Consider the following 20,153-nt stretch of genomic DNA (forward strand, 5'->3'; position numbering starts at 1 on the left):
CTTAAGGTACCATTTTCTATCTTATAGTTATGTAAATTAGAACTAGAATTTTTCTATGCAAATAAAACCCGACAGTGGTGCTCCATTTTGAGCAATTGCTATGGTGAATCTAAGCATAATAGTATTGACTCTCAATATAAATGTAATAAACTTTAATTGGACTAATATAAGATGAGTTTTTGTTTTAACTAAGAAGTTTCTGATTTTTATGCCATGCTTAGGAGGCTGGAAATTATGTAAAAGATGATGTATGGCCTGCCCTTATTGTTGAGACAAGCAATGCTTCTGATCTCCATGGATATATTGTTAGGGCTTTATACAGGGCATTCTAACATCATTTGAACAGGTGGGCTTTTTATTTCCCTTGTCCACACTATAAATGATTAATGGAAAGATTGTAGTACTTTTATTACTACAAAATTTATCTATTAAGTGGTAGCTGCTAGATCTGTTATGGTTTTCTATGAATCTGTTAGTCTTGCTCTAATTTTTAGCTCATTATAAGTGATGTATTCTTTTCTCTATTTAACACTTCTATATATTTCAATAAAGTTCAGTTCATTCATTCTCTATCCTCTCTGATTTTCTCATTCACTTTCATTTCTGAATTTAACTGTTTGTTTTGTGGAAAATTCATATGCTTAGATTTTTCTTTCTTAATAGGCTGATATGACCATGTTAGAAGACGAACGACCAACAAAAAGATGACTTTCATCAGCCTTTGTCAAGGTATAAAGAAGAAAGTCTTCTGTTGTGCTTTAGAATTATGCTGCTGAATGTTTCTTTCATTTTCATTAAGTTTTAGGTATTGATAGAGTTCTCTGGCTTTGGTTTATCTTAGTTATACTTAGTTTTCTATTGGGTTGAAGAGATAAAAAAACAACTTAACAAAAACACTATTTTTGAACCAATGGGAAGCCTTTTTCTATTTCTATCTAATATATACAACTTTAGCCTAGAAATTGTATGATTTAGATTTTTATCTATTTTTTATTTTTGTTGTTTCAAGTGGTCATAATCGTAATAGATGAGGTGAGGGTTTTAGAAATCTGTTTTTAATATCTCCTTTTATTCTCGTGTGTTTCAATGTCGTAGTTTATAGTTTTTTCTTTGGAAACTTAAGTAGTTTATCTTTTATTTCATATAAAATTGATCGTTCCATACATTGAGAAGAATACTTAATGTTCTAAGGTCATGCTCAAAAATCCTGCCTTTGAAGAAATTAGTTTTCATGTCTTCCATTACTACAATTATATATATGTTTATATACTTGTGAGGATTCAAACGAATCCTCTGATATTAGAATTGGCACAATGAGATCTAAGATACAACAAGGAATAAGATTTGCACTAAATCTTTCTATATTTTTGTATTATTCTTTTTTTGTTTCTCTTCATGTTATTAAAGGACTTGTATATATATCTACAATTTTCACCCCACAATGAGCTCCAAAAACTCTAATTAATTAACTAGCAACAAACAATTAGGTTTGCATTTATTTTATTTTCTGTTAATATGTCCTAGTTTGCCTAGTAGTATTCCATTTATAACGTAGTTTAAATTTGCTCATGTTGTTGCTTACTTATTTATAATGGTTGAAGCGTGTTTATGATTTTGATTTGCTATTTTGTATTGCTTCAATCTACTAATTTCTTACAAAAATAGAAGAAGCTCTATTCTATTTTTGTTTTTTTCCTATAAGCTAATTTTTAGTTTTGTACCTCTATTGTTAGTGGTCTTGGAATTCAGCGATAGCGGATACTATGTTTGGCAGTGGAATTTTCTCTTCGTTCATCTCTGAGCTTATTGTTTCTCTTTTGTGATTTTTGATGGTTTAACACAATTCTATCTTTTGGGCTATTAGCTTTCTGATCTGAACAGCACAAAAGAACAATTTCTATAAAATATTACTTGATGTAAATACTATGCTTTAATTTATCTTTGACTTCTATCACTTTTCTTAGTTTATGATTTGTCTATTTTTCAAAATAAAATAATTTACCAAGTAAAAAATAGACTTTATAGCATGTAATTCGGGCTCCTTCTTCATAATGTTGATATGGGTTTGCCTCTTTTCATTGTTTATGGTCCTGAAGCTTTACTTATTATTTTTTTTTTTTACTTTTTCATAAGAATAATTATTTTTATTAGGGTATTGAACAACTACTACCATTCTATATGAGGTGGATAATAGTACTATTTTTTTTGTTTATTTTGAAATATGGTTTGTTATTGTTTTCTATTCTATATATTGAGTTTTGTTTGCCAGAAAACTATTTTAAGTGGGAAATTTTGCTTTTATTTCTGAGCTTTAATTGTTTATGCCTCTTAGTTGGATTTTTTTTTTATTCTTAGCTACACTGGATTGTTTAACTTTATTTGGAACTAGGAAAAATGCTTGTAAATATACACTAGCATATGTAGACAAGCTTTTAGATTTATTTCTTTTCATTGCCTCATTTTGTTGGAACTTTTTAAGTCTTGGTCAACACTATCATAACATCTATAAGTGTAAATAGACTTCTTAACAAAACATTCTATAGCCATTGAGCTTTTGGTTTGAGCAAGTGTTGATGGGCTGTACTTGAAGCATATATAATAGCTATTTTTGGCCAGCCATTATGTTGCTATTGCCAAGTCACAAAATTCTTGCCATATTTTACATTTCTTGCTTTTGAGTAAAACTTGGTACATTCTACCTTGTGTTTGACATGGTAGTGGTTTGTATTTTTCAGCATATATTGGCTGCATTTAATTCAATTTTTTATAGTTTGTAATATATGTATTTATAAAACTTTTCATCCCATGCCCCATAAATGGAACATGCAATTGCCATAGACAATAGTATAGGATTTGTTTATTCTTTTAACATATATGAGTGTCTTCCGTTTGAAACATTACTTCTTGAGACATTACTTCTTGGCACTCTTATGGATGGCTTATATATATTTTTTCTTTTTGATTTTGTGTTCTTGCCTGTCAGTCTCAGTAAATGAAATTTCATTCTGTACAGAAAAAGTGACTGATAAATTATATTTTGATTCTCCTTTCAACAAAATAGTTTAACTCAAAACTGTACAAAGTTACAAAACTTAATTTTTTTGAAAGAAAGGCCAATCAATATGTATCGCCTTGGTTACCCCAGAACAGTTACGGTAAACGGGAAATTTGACCCGTTACCCGAGTCCTTTGGTTAAAAACATGTTCTAAGTGTTATTAACAGGCTAAGGTGGAAAAATCAATAGAAAGGGAAGGATATATTTTATTAAATACATAAAACTGTTCATGGGCCCATAAAAATATTTACAGGTTATTTACAACTCAAAATGGTCATTATTGTTCAAATTTACAAACTCGCCAACCTAAGCGGCAAAAAAAAAAAAAAGGGTAAACCCCCTAGTTCCTCTGAGAACTCCTTGGCCGTGGTGGTCAAGCGGCCACATATGTACACATTACCACCTAAGCTCTCCACTCAAGGTTGGGTGAGCTTTTCTTTCCCTTTACCTGCACCACATAGCACCCATGAGCCAAGGCCCAACAAGAAAACACAATAATGCATATAGATATTAACAACTGATTATTATTATAATCACACTTATAGCTCTTAAACAGATGAGTGAATATCACTTGAGGTTCTAGTAAACCATACTGAGTGACTGACAAGCAAGTCACTAATTCAAACAGAAGAGTGGCTGCTGGGTAAGCCACTAGCCTTAAACAGACGAGAGACTGATGGGTAAGTCTCTAACTTAACAGATGAGTGACTGATGGGTAAGTCACACAAGCGCTTATAGTATTCATCGAACTTGAGGTCGGTCCGGCATTAACGCTCTTCTGAGTCATTTAATGCAGATGTCGATTAGATCTAATCTTTAATGGCTTGTGTTGAACACACTAAGGCCGTTCCTGGCTCATGAGTTAGCACCGTGTGACCAGTGCCCAATACCACTGCCGAACTTGACTAATGAGTCACAGCTTCACAGTTGATACTGACACCTTTGCCAATTCTGACTAATTAGTCAGTGCCATGCACAAGTGAGCAAGATTTGCTAAGCATTCAATAATCAATCCATGTTCACATTTACACATTCAACATGCCTCATGAATAACCATGCATGTCACATATGGGATGCAGTTTTCTTACCTTTGATTCGAGCTAGAATGAATAAAAGAACGACCCATGAGAATGATCTGACCTTAAGTCCTTTAGAGGTCACCTAATCATAACCAATTAAAGGATACCATCAATAAAATGATAATCAAGGGTTCCCAAACCAAGATCTAGCCTCTGGGACATCAATCCCCACTAATTCGGGTAGTAGGAACGATCCCGAGGCCTAAAACCATGTTCCCGGGGCCAAAACACTCAAACAGGCTCAACCCTGCTTAAGGGCTGTGGCCCTGACACCTTGGGCCGTGGCCCCCAGCCACCACTGAAGCAAGGGCTGTGGTGCTCAACATCAAGGGTCGCGGCGCCCAGCAAGAACAAATCCTCCCACCTGCTTCTTCGAGCTAGGGTCGCGACACCCCAAGAATAGGGTCGCGACGCCCAACCCAGAACACGCCCAAACTCGTTCTCCAACATCCCAAAGCCTCCAAAATCATGCCTAAACATTACAAAATCATCAAATCAAAGTTCCCAAGCTTCCCAATGCTCCAAAACCATCAAAACCAAGGTTCAATCAAACCAAAAACTCAACAATTCACAAAGCCAATTCTAAGCTTAGAAACTCTAAAAGCTCAAAACGTAAAACTTAGATTACCTTCGATTGGGTTGTTTCTCATCAAATCCTTTGGTCAAGAAGCTTCTAATCTTTCCTAGGATCGCTATGCCTCGATCCTCGCTTGATTCCGACTCCTAGAACTCGAGATTTCCTTGAAAATGCTTCGAACGGTAAAAATGAACTACGGGAAGAGAACGAGAGGTTTTCTAACGTACGTTCTATCTGACAAGCTACTTCAAGATTAAGTGACCTCAAATAAAACCTAGTGCTCGGGGTCCCAAAAACACCCCTGGGGGCATTATAGTCAAAACTCCCAGAATTTCGTCCTGATCTCAATAACTCCCAATTTATCATCAAATAAACATTCTTATTACCCAATAATTGACCCCGTTATGACAAAACCGCTAATCCATTAAATAGGACTGTCTCATGCCGAATAACTCGAATATATCTCCATAATAATGGAATCTCATTCAGAAATCACAATATGCACCCAAATACACAAATTTTCCCTCAATGGGCCAAATTATCAAAACATCATAATATTCAAATGTGGACCCACATGCATGCATATAACATCATATTATAATATAATTCACATAAACATGCACATATTGTTTTAATGGCATAATTAAACAGTTATGTCTCTCCCGAACTACTAATCCAGCCACTAAACCGCATTAGGGATTTTGGGGCATTACAACTATCCCTTCCTTACTGAAATTTCGTCCTCGAAATTTACCTGAACAGCTCGGGATACTGACTCTGCATATCTGACTCTAGCTCCTAAGTCACTTCCTCGACCTTGCTGTTCCTCCACAATACCTTAACCAAAGGTATCGTCTTATTCCTGAGGACCTTATCTTTTCTGTCAAGTATCTGAACTGGCTGCTCCTCAAAGGAGAGATTTGGCTCAAGCTCCAGATCTTCATAACTCAAAATATGGCTCACATTAGATACATACCTCCTAAGAGCTGAAACATGAAATACGTTATGCACGGCCGACAACGCCGGTGGTAAAGCCAACCTATAAGCCACCCGACCAATCCTCTCCAGGATCTCAAATGACATACAAATCTAGGGCTCATCTTGCCCTTCTTCCCAAACCTTCTCACCCCTTTCCATGGCGAGACTCTAAGGAAGACATAGTCTCCTACCTGGAACTCCACGTTCCTGCGTTTGGGATCTGCATAGCTCTTCTGTCTACTCTGAGAAGTAAGCATTCTAGCTCTAAACTTCTCAATGGCTTCACTGGTCCTCTAAACTGCCTCAGGACCCAAGTATCTCCTTTCACCTGTCTCATCCCAACGAATGGAAGATCTGCACTTCCTACCATACAGCATCTCATAAGGTGCAACTCCAATGGTAGACTGATAACTGTTGTTATAGGAGAACTCTATCAAAGGTAGATACTTACTCCAAGATCCACCAAAGTCCAGCACACATGCTCGCAGCATGTCCTCCAATATCTGGATCGTCATCTCAGATTGCCCATTTGTCTGAGGATGATAAGCAGTACTAAACTTAAACTATGTCCCCATGGCTTTCTGCAAACTCCCCCAAAACTTGGAAGTAAAAGTAAGGCCCCGATCTGACATGATCGACCTCAGTGCTCCATAGAGGCGCACGATCTCTCTCACATAGAGATTAGCATACTGGTCAACTGTATATGTAGTCCTCATTGGCAGAAAGTGAGCTGATTTGGTGTAGCGATCCACTATCACCCAAATAGAATCATGCTGACCAACAGTCCTGGGTAAGCACACCATAAAATCCATTGTGATGTCCTCCCATTCTTGGTTAGGAAATCTAAGATCTTGAGCATAAGGTCCTTGGTCAGTATCTTTCGATGGAATAGTTCTTTCATTATTTTCATCCCTTTTCTTTAAGTATACTCACCTTCCTTTGATGGTTTTTAGGAGTGTCCCAAGGTCCCAAACCTGTTCACATATCCCGATATTTTTGGTAAGGAAAATAGGATAGGATATTATATGTTATCTTATGATTTATGTGTTATGTTAACTTATGATTTATGTGTTATGTTATGTATGTTGTAGACTTGGGCATATGACTTGTATAACTAACAAGCCCCAATAAATTTATGGACATATGACTTGCTTAGCTAGCAAGCCCCACAAATCTAATGGGTATATGACTTGTTTAGTTTACGAGCCTCAAGTAGTAATGGCCATTATAGTATGTGTGACATATGTTTATGATATGTTTTATTATATGTTGCGTTATGAATTTTATGTATATGGTTTACGTGTTAGGTTTTCCTTGCTGCGCATTAGGCTCACTCCTTTATGTTTATATGTGCAGGAAAATAGCTTTGGTGGCGGGGAAGGTTCTTGGAAGCTTGGGGATGTGTATTGAGGCGGGATGGAATCGATGGACCGAGTGTTCGATTCAAGGATGAAGTCTCTTTAAATTTTATATGTATTTTCCACACTTTATTATGTAATCCATTTATTTAAAATTATGTTATGTTTTTATTTTAAAAACAATGGGATCCCATATCCTACTTTAAATTTTATGTAGTTTAACATATGTTTTACAAGTTTTTAATGAAGTTATGATTATTTCACTTGTAAGTTTTATTAAAAATTAGTGTCTATGTATAGTATTCATTAATGGTCCAAAGTCTAGAGTAGTTGGGTCATTACACGGCCTCTGATGCTCAGCCTTGACCTGTTGACATGTCAAGCACTTAGCCACATACTCTACTACATCTCTCTTCATCCTTGGCCACCAATACAACGATTTCACATCCTGATACATCTTCGTGGTGCCTGGATGCAAAGAGTATGGTGTAGTATGAGATTCATCCAGAATCTCTCGCCTCAAAGCAGTGTCTAGCAGAACACGTATCCGCCCCTTGTATCTCAACAAGCCTAACTCAGACACTGTATAATCTCTGGATGGTCCAGCCAGAACATCCTCTCTAATCTTGATCAGCTGTGGATCACTCAGCTGACCCTCCTTAATTCTCTCCAACAGTGTAGACTGCAGCGTAATATTAGCCAACTGGCCCACCAACAACTCTATATCAGCTCTGGTCATATCATCTGCTAATTCCCTGGCTATCAGTCTGATACCATGAATCTGTCCCGGACCCTTCCTGCTTAAAGCATCAGCTACCACGTTGGCCTTTCCTGGATGATACAGAATCTCACAGTCATAATCTTTCACTAACTCCAACCAACGCCTTTGCCTCATATTCAAGTCTTTCTGAGTGAAGAAGTATTTCAGGCTCTTATGGTCTGTATAGATCTCACACTTCTCTCCATAGAGATAATGCCTCCATATTTTTAAAGCAAAGACCACAGCCGCCAATCGTGAGTGGGATATCTCTTTTCATACTCCTTCAACTGACGAGAAGCATAAGCAATTACCTTCTCTGACTGCATCAAAACACAGCCCAAACCCTGATGCGAAGCATCGCAATAAATCACAAACTTCTCTTGATCTGTCGGAAGGCTCAGAATCAGAGCTGTAATCAATCTCTGCTTCAGTTCCTGGAAGCTGCTCTCACACTTATCTGACCACACAAATTTCTGGCTCTTGCGTGTCAGCTCAGTCAACACAGTAGCAATCTTTGAGAACCCTTCCACGAAACGCCTATAATAACCTGCCAATCCAAGGAAACTTCTAATCTCAGATGCATTCTTTGGCCTTGGCCAATCTCTGACAATATGCCCAAGAAAGGATACCCGAGATAACCAGAACTCACATTTCTTAAATTTAGCAAACAGTCTGTGTTCCCTCAGTCTCTGTAGAACCAACCTCAGATGCTGCTCATGCTCTGACTCAGTCTGAGAATACACCAGAATATCATCGATAAAGACGATCACAAACTGGTCCAGATAATCCTTGAACACTCTGTTCATCAGATCCATAAAAGCAGCATGGGCATTAGTCAATCCAAATGACATGACTAAAAACTCATAATGCCTATACCTGGTACGAAAAGCAGTCTTCGGTATATCTCATTCCTTGACCCTCAACTGATGATAACCAGAACGAAGGTCAATAAATTGCATAAAATATATAAATCACAAAAATATACCATCAGCGCGTCAATTTATATATATGCTCATTCTCACAAAGAATGGGTATTAATCACATATAAAATATTTAAACATACATATATGAAATCACATAGTTTACATAATGACCATGATACCCTTGGTCAATCCAATTTATCTTTATAAATTTTTCTTAAGAAAGCGGATATTACAAATAAAGTGCAAAGTGTAGAAGCTCCAAGACAAAGCTACTGTTTATTTTGTTATATAGTTTAATCAACATGCTAGTAGAATTGTCTTTTTGTCTATTTATTTTGTACAAGTATATGTCTTTTGTTAATGGTGTGAAATAGCAGAGAGGATGTGAAAATCCCATAAAAATGCGAGTATTTTTCCCTGATTCAGAACTCTAGCTTCTCCGAAGAATAATACTGTTCTATAGCTTTACTCACACTTGATCATTGTGATTAAAAAAAAGTGTATACACAAAATCTATACTAATATCAGCTCTTTAAGTATATGTTCCATTACTTGGATTCTGAATTCTAAGAAAGCACAAACTGAGACTGCAAAATGATCAACAATACCCTCGAACTGTCTTGGAAAGAGAATCCCATCCAAACATTATTCTTTAGTCACACACACACACATATATATATATATATTACAACATTCAAATATACTCGAGTTCAACATGCATCGATCAGAGGATGTGGCAATCTTCCTTTACTTTTGCTTTACCGTCCTGAGCTGTGGTATGCTTGTGAAACAACTGATTCAAGAAACCTTCCATTCTTGGTTTTCTTAATTGCACCCTCTTAGCAAGTTGTTTCACTAGACGTATATCCCTGACAAGGTAACAGAAGTGGAAAGAAATAGCCGCCAAAATAAAATACATATTAGAGAAAAGAAAAATAATCACGAACACAAAAAGTATAGTATAAACCAAAACTAACCTCGCATCCAATGCTGCACAAAGTTGTTTAAGTTCATATACCATGTCAGCCATATCACGAGATGATGAGATATTTTGCTCGAGTAGGCGAATGTATTTTTCCAAAACCACCTAGAAAAAGATGATAGAAGGAAATAAGAAAAATAAAATAAAAAACCTAATAGCAACGCATCACAATATCTTTACATGCTCATATGTGAAACAAAAACAAGTAATGTATAGGTTACCTTAATTGTTTGAGCATTTGATGTAAGCTTATTCTCTTGATCTCTGCTTCCCTTTCCTTTAGAGTTAATGGCTTCAAATATTTCCCAAAAGCCTAAACTCATTGGTGGATTTGTCTCACACTTAGAACTTGTCCCTGCTGTGGAATCCCTTGTAAAAGCTTTAACTCTTTTTTTGAAACAATGTTCTTAATATGTCATTCTTGCTACGATTCACACTCATATCCACAACATTAAAATCCTCAAACCAAGGCTTTGAGATCCCAAAACTTACAACGACCAGAGAATTTCCAATATGCTCAAATGCTTCAACGAGCATAGTAACATCACAACCAACTAAATATGACTTGAGATTATCACAAAATTTTAAAGGCAGGTGTTTAGTGATCCTAGGCATTCCCAACAAATCAAAAAGTAGACTTGAACCCATTCCAAAATTTTCTCGAAGCACACAAAGTATCAAAACCATCCTAGACACGAGTAATGAATAGGATTTGTTATCTCTTGAGGGAGATTTGTTGATCCAATCAATCATATCCTGCTCGTTGTTAAGGCATTCCTTGATAACATGGGTCACAAATGGTAGATCATATTGCAGAAAACCAACTGAAGTGTTGAAACATGGCGTGGTTGTAGTATGAATCTCTTCATAGACAAGCCATTCAACAAATGCTGACTTTGTTGTAATGAAGTAGCCTTTGAATGATATAGATAACCAAATCACAAAGCGCTCAACAAGATAAAAGAAAAAACCAAGAGATATTGGGTCATATTCTCTCATGCAACTTGCATTGTATGCATCCACCAAAACACCATGAAACCTACAAATAAGAGATGAGCTTGGAAAGTATGACCCTCTAGACCTTTGCAGACACTTAAAGAATGCCTTCCATGGCAGGTTCTGGTTCATCCTTTTCATAATCTTCTCAAATAGTTCATCATTAAGCTTGCTAGAGCCGAGAACAAACACAACTATGTTTCCAACTTGACTGTGAGTCAGATCATTCCTCGAGTTGCAATGTTCAACAATCATTTGTTTTAGAAACTTATTATAAATGTTTGTTCCTCTGAAAGAAACAAAGTCCTCACCCAATGATTTCTGCCAATCTAAAGGGAATATGTATCCTGAAAAATCAGTTGCTAGTCTTATCAATTTCTCGAGATCATCTGAATTTTGACATGTTCTATTCAGATTTTTGGACCCTAAAAGAAATTGTGCGACCTCATAGATAAGAGTAAAAATCATGCATTTCCTTGAAAGGGAATCATATGCATCAGTCGCAAAGGTATGGATAATGGATTCTAGCTTGTGCAGAACCTTAAAACCAACAGAGAGTACTTGTGAAGACCAATAGACTTGGGCAGCATGTATAAACTGGTCAATGTCAATAGAAAGCACTAACTTATTTCCAATACTCCGGACATGTATATGCTCCACATTTCTAGCCCAGTTTGCATCAGAGTAGAGCAAGACATAGTTTGTGAGGGAATTGTGGCATTGTTTCAAAACACCTAAATATTCCAAACAGAACTCTCCATAGCTCGTGAATTCATTGACATCTTGAGTTTGTAGACCTTCAAGATATTCAAAAATTCGAAGAATTTTATCCTTCCAGATATTCCAGAAATAAACTAGTGACTCCACTGAAACATGGATTTGAGACATCATGCATTCTTCTGAATCCATCAATTGGTCACGTGGTACATCTTCTTCCCTTAAATATTCTGTAAGATTTGATCAAGATGAGCATCAACAACTCTCCAAACACATAGGATTTCACCTCTAACACTCTTGTGCCTCTGAGAAGAAATCATTTCATTTTTCATCACTGTCAGGTCACTCTTCTTATTTGTAATAATTTCAGCTTCTGTGCAAACAAAATCATAGAAGTCTTTCGTCTCATTCTTGGCAAATGATATGGCTTTTGTTAGAAGATTATCATTTTGTTTAAAACACTTTAAGGGCCAGACTATTTTACCAGATGACCAGAGTGAGTTGGAAGGAACATAAGCAAGAATAAGTGTTGCTGCTTCCTTAAATTTCCCAGCCTTCTCAAGTAAATCTATCACAACTAGTATATCTCCTCTGAGCTTTGCAATGTCTGCAGCTTCCACAAAATTTCCTAATTTTTCTTCCAGTGACATAAGCTCATCAAAACAACCCAACAACCGAAAGAATTGACGTATTGAATCCATGGAATAAAAAGCTTCAATAAACCTCATCATAGATTTTATGTTTTCAAGCTTGTAATAATGTAGAGCACACCTCTCCAGGAATTCTTGTCCAATTTTTTCTATTTTTGTGCCTTTATTACTACTCACATTAGAGTCTTATTTAGCTTGTAGTTTCCAAGATTGTATATATGCCAAACCTGTGTCAAATAAGAGTCCTTTGGCACAAACATTTAGACAATCTGAGAATAAATTGCCTTTAGCATAGGCATTAGCAGCTTTCTGATAATCACCTGCCAGGGAGAAGCACTCCCCAGCTCTCTGCAACCCAGACTCAAACTCACCAAAATTTTCCAAATAAATCAAACCTACAACAACAAATAATAGGTGATTAATTTAGATAAAGTACTTAAATTTCAAGTAATTTATGAGAAGGGGCATGAGATGAATTCATTCAGACTATGAATATTCACTAAGCAAGAGCATGGGAATTTATATACCTATTTCCTCGTTGTCTCCTAAATTTCTATAACAACTCATTGCATAATCAAATTTCCCCATAGTTTTTAATATCTTGGCAGCTTTTCTTAAGAAAGAGCTTGTTACTTCAGGATTGGAAGTAAGCATATGGTCAGCCATAGCTTGAAGGCCAGCATCTTTAGACTTCATTTCTCAAAATGTGTCATGAGCTTTTTCAAAGCAAATTGTAGCCATTTCATAGTTATGCGCATAATATAGTTGTTCAGAAGCAAATTGAATAGTTTAATTTAAATTATTGAAAAATGGCTCTGTGCATGAGTGATAAAACAACTTGAATTGCTCAATCAAGAAAAAAACACATACACCAAGAATAGAGTTGATGGATCAAATGATGATGATGATGATGACTATGATGATGATGATGATGTGATCCTTAGATAATGATCATTCTTGAAAAAAGAAATGATCAAGAACCAAACCTACCTTTACACCCCTCGATTTCCACTCATGTGGACTGCTTGAGACTTGCATTGATAGAGCAAGTGAATCATCTAGTTGTCGAACTTGTACAAGGCACTTCTTCATCCAATACTCAAACATAGGTTTGGAGAATTCAATGGTATCACAAATCCACAATCTCTTCTTTGTACATGCAATGGCAACATATAATTGTTTTAGCTCAGCCAACAAAATCCTATCTTTTCTTTCGTTGAAAAGACGAAACTGTGGTGACATGGAGTCAAATAGATCTTGCTCATCCATATATTTATATATAAGCCTCCACTGCTTTCTCAATGGGGAAGATCCAAAAAAGTTATACAGCAGCATATCCTACAACATGCCATAATATATATTAACTTTCATAAATAATGCAAGAACATATTAATAAATATTGTAGTTACCTGAAACTCCAAGTCTTTGCACTCAAGTATTGTTACGATAAGGGCTTGCTTTCCAACAATGTCCTTTATGCTTTTTCGTGATGTTTCATCTCTGACCAAAATTACCTGCTCCGCACCAAAACTAATGGCATTTCTGCTCGAGTTGTTGTCACATCTCCCAAAAAGTTTTATGATTGCGTTTTCATTCTTCTTGTATTGAACTATAATTGGAGCTTCACCAGGGACCATAGAGGATTCAGGTTCAATAATATCAATTGACAGCGGAAAGAAATGATATATCAGTTTCAATAATACTTTGTGATAGTTTTAGAATGCGAGCATGGCTACGAAAGTTTTGACTCAAACTGAACATATTGGTGATATGTCCCACTTTTCCTTTCATGTTCATCATGGGATTCAGAACAAACTTGTTATAAAAAATAGAACGTAGATCTTGAATCCTACAATCAATGCCCCCAGCAATTGGTCTTACAACATCTCCAGAAAAAACAAAACCCTCTTCCAAGTTACTGCATACATACTTAAACAAAGCAACTTGACTCACGGTGAGATCTTGCACATCATCTACATAGACAAAATTCATTTGATCACCACCATATCCTTCTTGTCTGAGTCGAAGATGAAGATCATTTACAAAGCCAGCCATATCAAATTCACCACTTTCCAACTTGAGTATTTCATATACCTGAAATATATCATATATAATCTCTCTTTCTTTCCTCCTTAAATGACTAGATCCACATCCCTTTGACAACCTAACATATTTCTTCCTTGTGAGTTTACCATATTTTGTTTCCAGGGCTTGTGGGCCGCCTTTGATATGAGAAACTATCTGAGTAAAGACACAAGAAGAGTCGAGATTTTTCGTTAATTGGGAATCAAAACAAGGCCAGTATTGTGAACAAAATCTCGTATAATCAACTTCTTTGGTGCTTAAGAAGGAATAGTATATATGTGATCTTGAATTGGGTATTTGACTTTGAGAAACTTCATCGATACCAAGGAATCTTTGGAAATAAGATGTTTTCAGAGTTCCGTCAAGCATCATCAAGAACTTATGGAGTGTTATGATAAGAGGATATGAATTAAGGGGAATGCCATGAAAGGAGTTTGGGTTGTTGTTGAATCTTGAATCTTCATTATCATTATTATTTTCATGAATCAGACCGCTTTCAACTGAATGACTACCACTGCAAAAGAATTTGTGGAAATGTTCAAAAGTTAAATGAAATTTAAGTATCTCATAACAATTTTTATGCTTATATTTTTAAGTATATTTAAAGTAAAATATAGCACAGTCAAGTGAAAACTTGAAATATTTAGCCCATACCGAAATGAATATATATCACAAATTTTCAACGGTTGAATAATATACAAGAGATGTTTGCAAAATTATCCTTGGAATTATTCTATCTAATCATTCAGTTTGTACCCATGCAAATGACTTCTATGCCCCTACACTACAAAAAACAAGGCTTATACCGATAACATATGTCGTCGGTAGAAGCGCAAATTTTCTCAGTACAGCTTCTATCGAGAACATATTCTCGATAGTAGGTCCTTGGTACAGCCGCGTCGGTAGAGGTAAACTTCTAATTGAATATGTCCTCGGTACAACCTGTCCAATTTTTTCATATGGATGGGCTATATCGAGGACAGTCCTCGGTATAGATTGAGCCGAGATTTTTTTTTATATGTGCAATGTTTATTCACTTATATATTTATTTATTGATTTAATTTGAATTAAATATAAAACAATAGAATAAAATTAAAACGCTTATATATTAAACATATAAATAAAAACATAAGAGTATGTTTGCTTAATCAAAATAAAGAGTTGTCCTAAACATGAAATTGTAATAGTCCATAGTAATAAAATCCATACATAAGTCCTACTGACTTGGTGCTCCAACATCGGGATCATCAGGTGGTGGTGGGGCACATTGAGATCCCGGGGTGATACAATGAGTCCGGATATGCTCCTCTAATTGTCGAACACGCTCTCTTATCTCAATCATTTCTTCATCTCTAGTTTGTGGAGGATCAGTAGTAAATGGAGTTCGGTCCCTTATGTTAAGGATACGTCCATATCCTTTCGTGGCTACGTCATTTTCCAAAGACAGTTTGTACCAAAGATAAGTCAAGCACCTAGCCTAATTTTTTAGACATCCTAATGTTAGGCATCTGTTGACTCTTATTCTTGCATTGCATACATTGTACAAGAGGGAGATGGAGCCTCCCTCCATCTATAAATATGATGGAGTTCATTGAGAAAAAATAAGCTCAATTAGAGAAAAATAAGAGATAATGCTTGGGAAATTCAGAGACAGCATAGGAAACTCTAGAGATAAAATACTCAGTGAATGAGAGATTTCTATGAGTTTGGGAAAGCAATTTGGGAAATAACTTAGAGATATTATTGGTGAGCAAATATGTATTTTTATTGTGTATACTTCCTACTTAGCTCAATAGTATATGTTGCCTCCTTTGGACGTGGGCAAATTGTCGAACCACGTAATTCTGTGTATTTTATTTTATCGAGACATTTCACAAAGCCACGAAGTTGTTGACTGATTTAGCAGACTATGTAATTGAGCCGTTAAAGTCATTGACCAAGTTGCTTTGTGAGTTGACTGATTCGCTAAGCCTGTTTGACCGTTGACTAGTGAGTCAACTCAGTCAAAAGTGAACTTTGGGCCAAGTTAGTATGTTTTTCAATAGAATTGCACTTATTCCTAGCTAATTGGACCAATTTGTATTCAACTACAGACTTCGTTTTTTCAAATAAGGTACAAAAATTTGGAAAAACCGTATTTTAAGTTATTAGTGCAAAACTCACTTATTTGTTTGCACTAATTGCTAACATCGGAGAGTCAAAAGAAAGTGCACAACTTGATATTAGAAGTTCTAAAGATGAACAATGTGACATTAGAAATTCTGGCGAAACAAGTGGTTCTATTTGAATAACCATGTTATCCAACACAAAGTTTAAGGTGGAGAAATTCAACGGCACCACTAACTTTGGTATGTGGGAATTTGAAGTGTTAGATCTATTGTTCAAATAAGGATCTAATATTACCTTCGAGACTAAGAAAGAAGATTATACTAATGAACACTGGAATTTTGTCAACTAAAAATCTTGTGGCACAATCTAACTGTGTTTCAGAAAAGATCAGAAGTACTCTGTCATGAAAGAGAATGTAGTCAAAGTTCTCTGGAAGAAGCTCGATGACAAGTACATGAAGAAAAGTGTAGAAAACTTACTTTACCTGAAGAAGAATCTTTTCTATTTACAATATAAGAAATGTACCTCTATGATTGAGCACTTGGATAATTTCAATAAAATTTTGGCTGATTTGCAAAATCTAGATGTTGAAATTATTGATCATGAAGATAAATCTTTGTTGTTGCTAAATTCATTACCTGAGACCTATGATCATTTAACCATAACTCTGTTATATGGAAAAGATGAGGTTAAATTCATAGATTTTTCTAGTGCTTTGGTGAATAATGAGTACCGGAAGAAGGATCAACATGATCACAGAGGCTTAGCACCAGAAACACTAACTGTAGCTAGAGGTTGGGCAAACAATAAGAATTCAGGTATATCAGATAATAGGGGTCGATCCAGATCAAAGTCCAGAGGAGATTCATCCAAAAGACGTATTGTGAAGGACGAGTGTGCCTATTGCCACCAGAAATGGCACTAGAAGAAAGATTGTCCAAATAAGGACAAGTCAAATACAAATGTTGCATAGAAGGCTGGTGATGATGATAATCTGCATTTATAGTTTCGTCATCAGACACATACTCAGACAGATGGATCCTTGATTTCAGATGTTCCTATCATGTGTGTCAGAACAGACATTGGTTCTCAAATTTTGAGGAGCTTGATGGAGGAGTTGTGCATATGGGCAATGACAATTCCTGTCAGATAAAAGGGATCGAAACATTACGGCTGAAGAAGCATGATGATACACTTAGACGACTTACGAATGTCAGGTACATTCCCGATCTAAAGAAAAACCTTTATTTCTTTAGGTGTTCTTGATTTTGATGATTACTAGGTAACTTTTGAAAATGGAATCTTGAAATTTCTTCAAGCTGCATTTGTTGCGATGAAGGGTACACGAAAGATGAATTTATACTCTCTAGAAGAGAGTACAGTTATAGAAAGAGCAGTTGTCTCTAGCAGTTCTGAAGAGAAGACATCTAATTATTCACGCCTTTGGCACATGTGATTAGGGCATGTCGGAGAGAAGGCTTTGCAAGGCCTAGTGAAGCAAGGTTTACTTAAAGGTGCCAAGACTGGAAAGTTTAATTTCTGCAAGCATTTCATACTAAGAAAACAAACGAGAGTCAAGTTTGGCACTGCTATGCATCCAAAAACAACTTCTTGTTTTCAACTTGTCCATTCAAATGTTTGGTGTCCATCTTTTTATACTTATATGGATGGTTACAAGTATTATGTGAGTTTTATAGATGATTTCACTAAATTTGTCTGGATATATCCCATGAAATGCAAATTTGAAGTTTCCACTGTGTTTTCTCGGTTCAATACATATGTTGAGCGATTATTCAATACAAAAATAAAAAAATGCAAACTGATTAGGGTGGGGAGTACAGAAAGTTTAACCAATTCTTCAAAACTTAGGCATTGTTTTTAGACACCCTTGTCCCCATACACATCAACAACAAGGAAGAGTTGAACATAAACATAGACATGTAGTTGATATGGGACTGTCTTTACTTGCTATCAAGCCCAAATGCCATTAAAGTTTTGGTGGGAATCCTTTGTTTCTGCAGCTTATTTAATAAATAGGCTTCCAACTCCAACTTTACAAAATATATCACCTTTTCAAAGCTCTTTAATCAATCTCCTGATTACAACTTCTTAAAAGTCTTTGGGTGTTCATGTTTTCCACTACTCGAGCCTTATAATTCTCACAAAGTTGCTTTTCAAACTTATAAATGTCTGTTCTTGGGTTATAGCCTAGCACACAAAGGTTATAGATGTTTTCATCCTAATGGGAGGGTCTACATTGCTAGAAGTGTCACTTTCAATGAGCTGGAGTTTCCATATATGTCATTGTTTAAGTCAAACTTGGCCTCTCCTCATAACAGCTACTCAAAACATACACATTGCTTTTCCTCTTCCCAATGTACCTATTCCAGCTGCCTTACCTATCCCTATCACTCAACCAACTCAACCAAGCTCACCCACTGACCATATTCCCTCCTCAATCCCAAACACATTTGAACCTCATGTCCTTGCTACTGCATCACACCCCACAAATAACCCAACCTCAGAAACAGACAACAACTTGCCTCACCACTCAAACACTTTACCTCGAAACCTAGTAATAGACACATCTCAGTCCCTTTTACCTATTCCAAACCTTTTTCTTAGCCTACCCGTACCCCCACAACCAACACACCATGATTACTAGATCCAAATCTGGCATCTTCAAACCTAAAGCACTAGTAACTATGCACAAGAGTTTATCTTTGGAACCAAAAGCAGTAAAGCAGGCTTTAACAAACCCTCTTTGGACACAAGCAATGAAGGAGGAGTACACTGCATTAATGAACAACAATACATGGACTCTTGTACCTCCATCTCCTCATATGTTTATAGTCAACAACAAGTGGATCTTTTGGATAAAGTATGGACCAGATGGTACTGTGGAACGCTACAAAGAATGCTTAGTAGCAAAAGGTTTCCAGCAGATTCTAGGGATAGACTTCTTTAAGATATATAGCCCTGTGGTGAAACCTTCCACAATCCATGTTATCTTCACCATTGTTGTTGCTTTACAATTGGGAGGTACAACATATTGATGTTAATAATGCTTTCCTTAATGGTGAGCTTCAAGAAACAATTTACATGTATCAACCTCAGGGATTTCAAAACTCTCAATTTACTCAGCATGTTTGCAAGTTAAATAAAGCCTTACATGGCTTAAAACAAGCCCTGAAGGCTTGGTTTGACAAGTGAAAAGTTTGCTGAAGAGTTCCTTGCTACAATGGGGCTTCACCAATTCAAAGTCTGATACCTCTTTGTTCTACACAAGGAAGAAAGGTAAACTCATTCTTCTCCTTGTCTATGTTGATGATATTCTCATCACAGGAGAAGATATAGCTATGGTGCATCGATTGATCACTGATCTCCACCTTCAATTTTCTCTTAAAGTACTTGGGCAAGTCAATTACTTATTGGGGTTTGAGGTGTTTCGAAATGATTTTGGCCTTTACCTTACACAGAGAAAATACACCAGAGATCTCCTTGATAAAACCAACATGTCTACTGCAAAGCCGATCTCAACAACCATGTGTCCCAACTCACAGTTGTCCCTTGATCACGGTGTTCCTCTAGCAGACCCTTCTCTTTAGAGAAGTGTCATTGGTGCACTCCAATATCTGACATTGACAAGGTCGGATATTGCCTTCTCCATTAACAAGCTGAGTCAATTTTTGAAGGCCCCCACCACTGATCACTGGAATGCCTGCAAGAGAAATGCCTGCAAGAGAGTTCTAAGATACTTAGCTGGAACTACCCACTTTGGGTTATACTTTAAGCCATCTACCAATCTCTTCATCAATGGCTTCACAGATGCTGATTGGGCCAGTTCGATTGATGATGGGCGCTCCACTTCGGGATATTGCAT

The 20,153-nt window shown here is 36.3% G+C and overlaps 1 pseudogene; it reads right to left on the bottom strand.

Moving 5' to 3' along the window:
• Positions 1–10,094: 10,094 nt before the first annotated feature.
• LOC133784690 (uncharacterized) overlaps positions 10,095–20,153 on the bottom strand; it is a 40,669-nt pseudogene continuing 30,610 nt past the window's right edge.

The sequence above is a fragment of the Humulus lupulus genome, chromosome 6 (genome assembly GCF_963169125.1).
Source record: "Humulus lupulus chromosome 6, drHumLupu1.1, whole genome shotgun sequence".
NCBI lineage: Eukaryota > Viridiplantae > Streptophyta > Magnoliopsida > Rosales > Cannabaceae > Humulus > Humulus lupulus.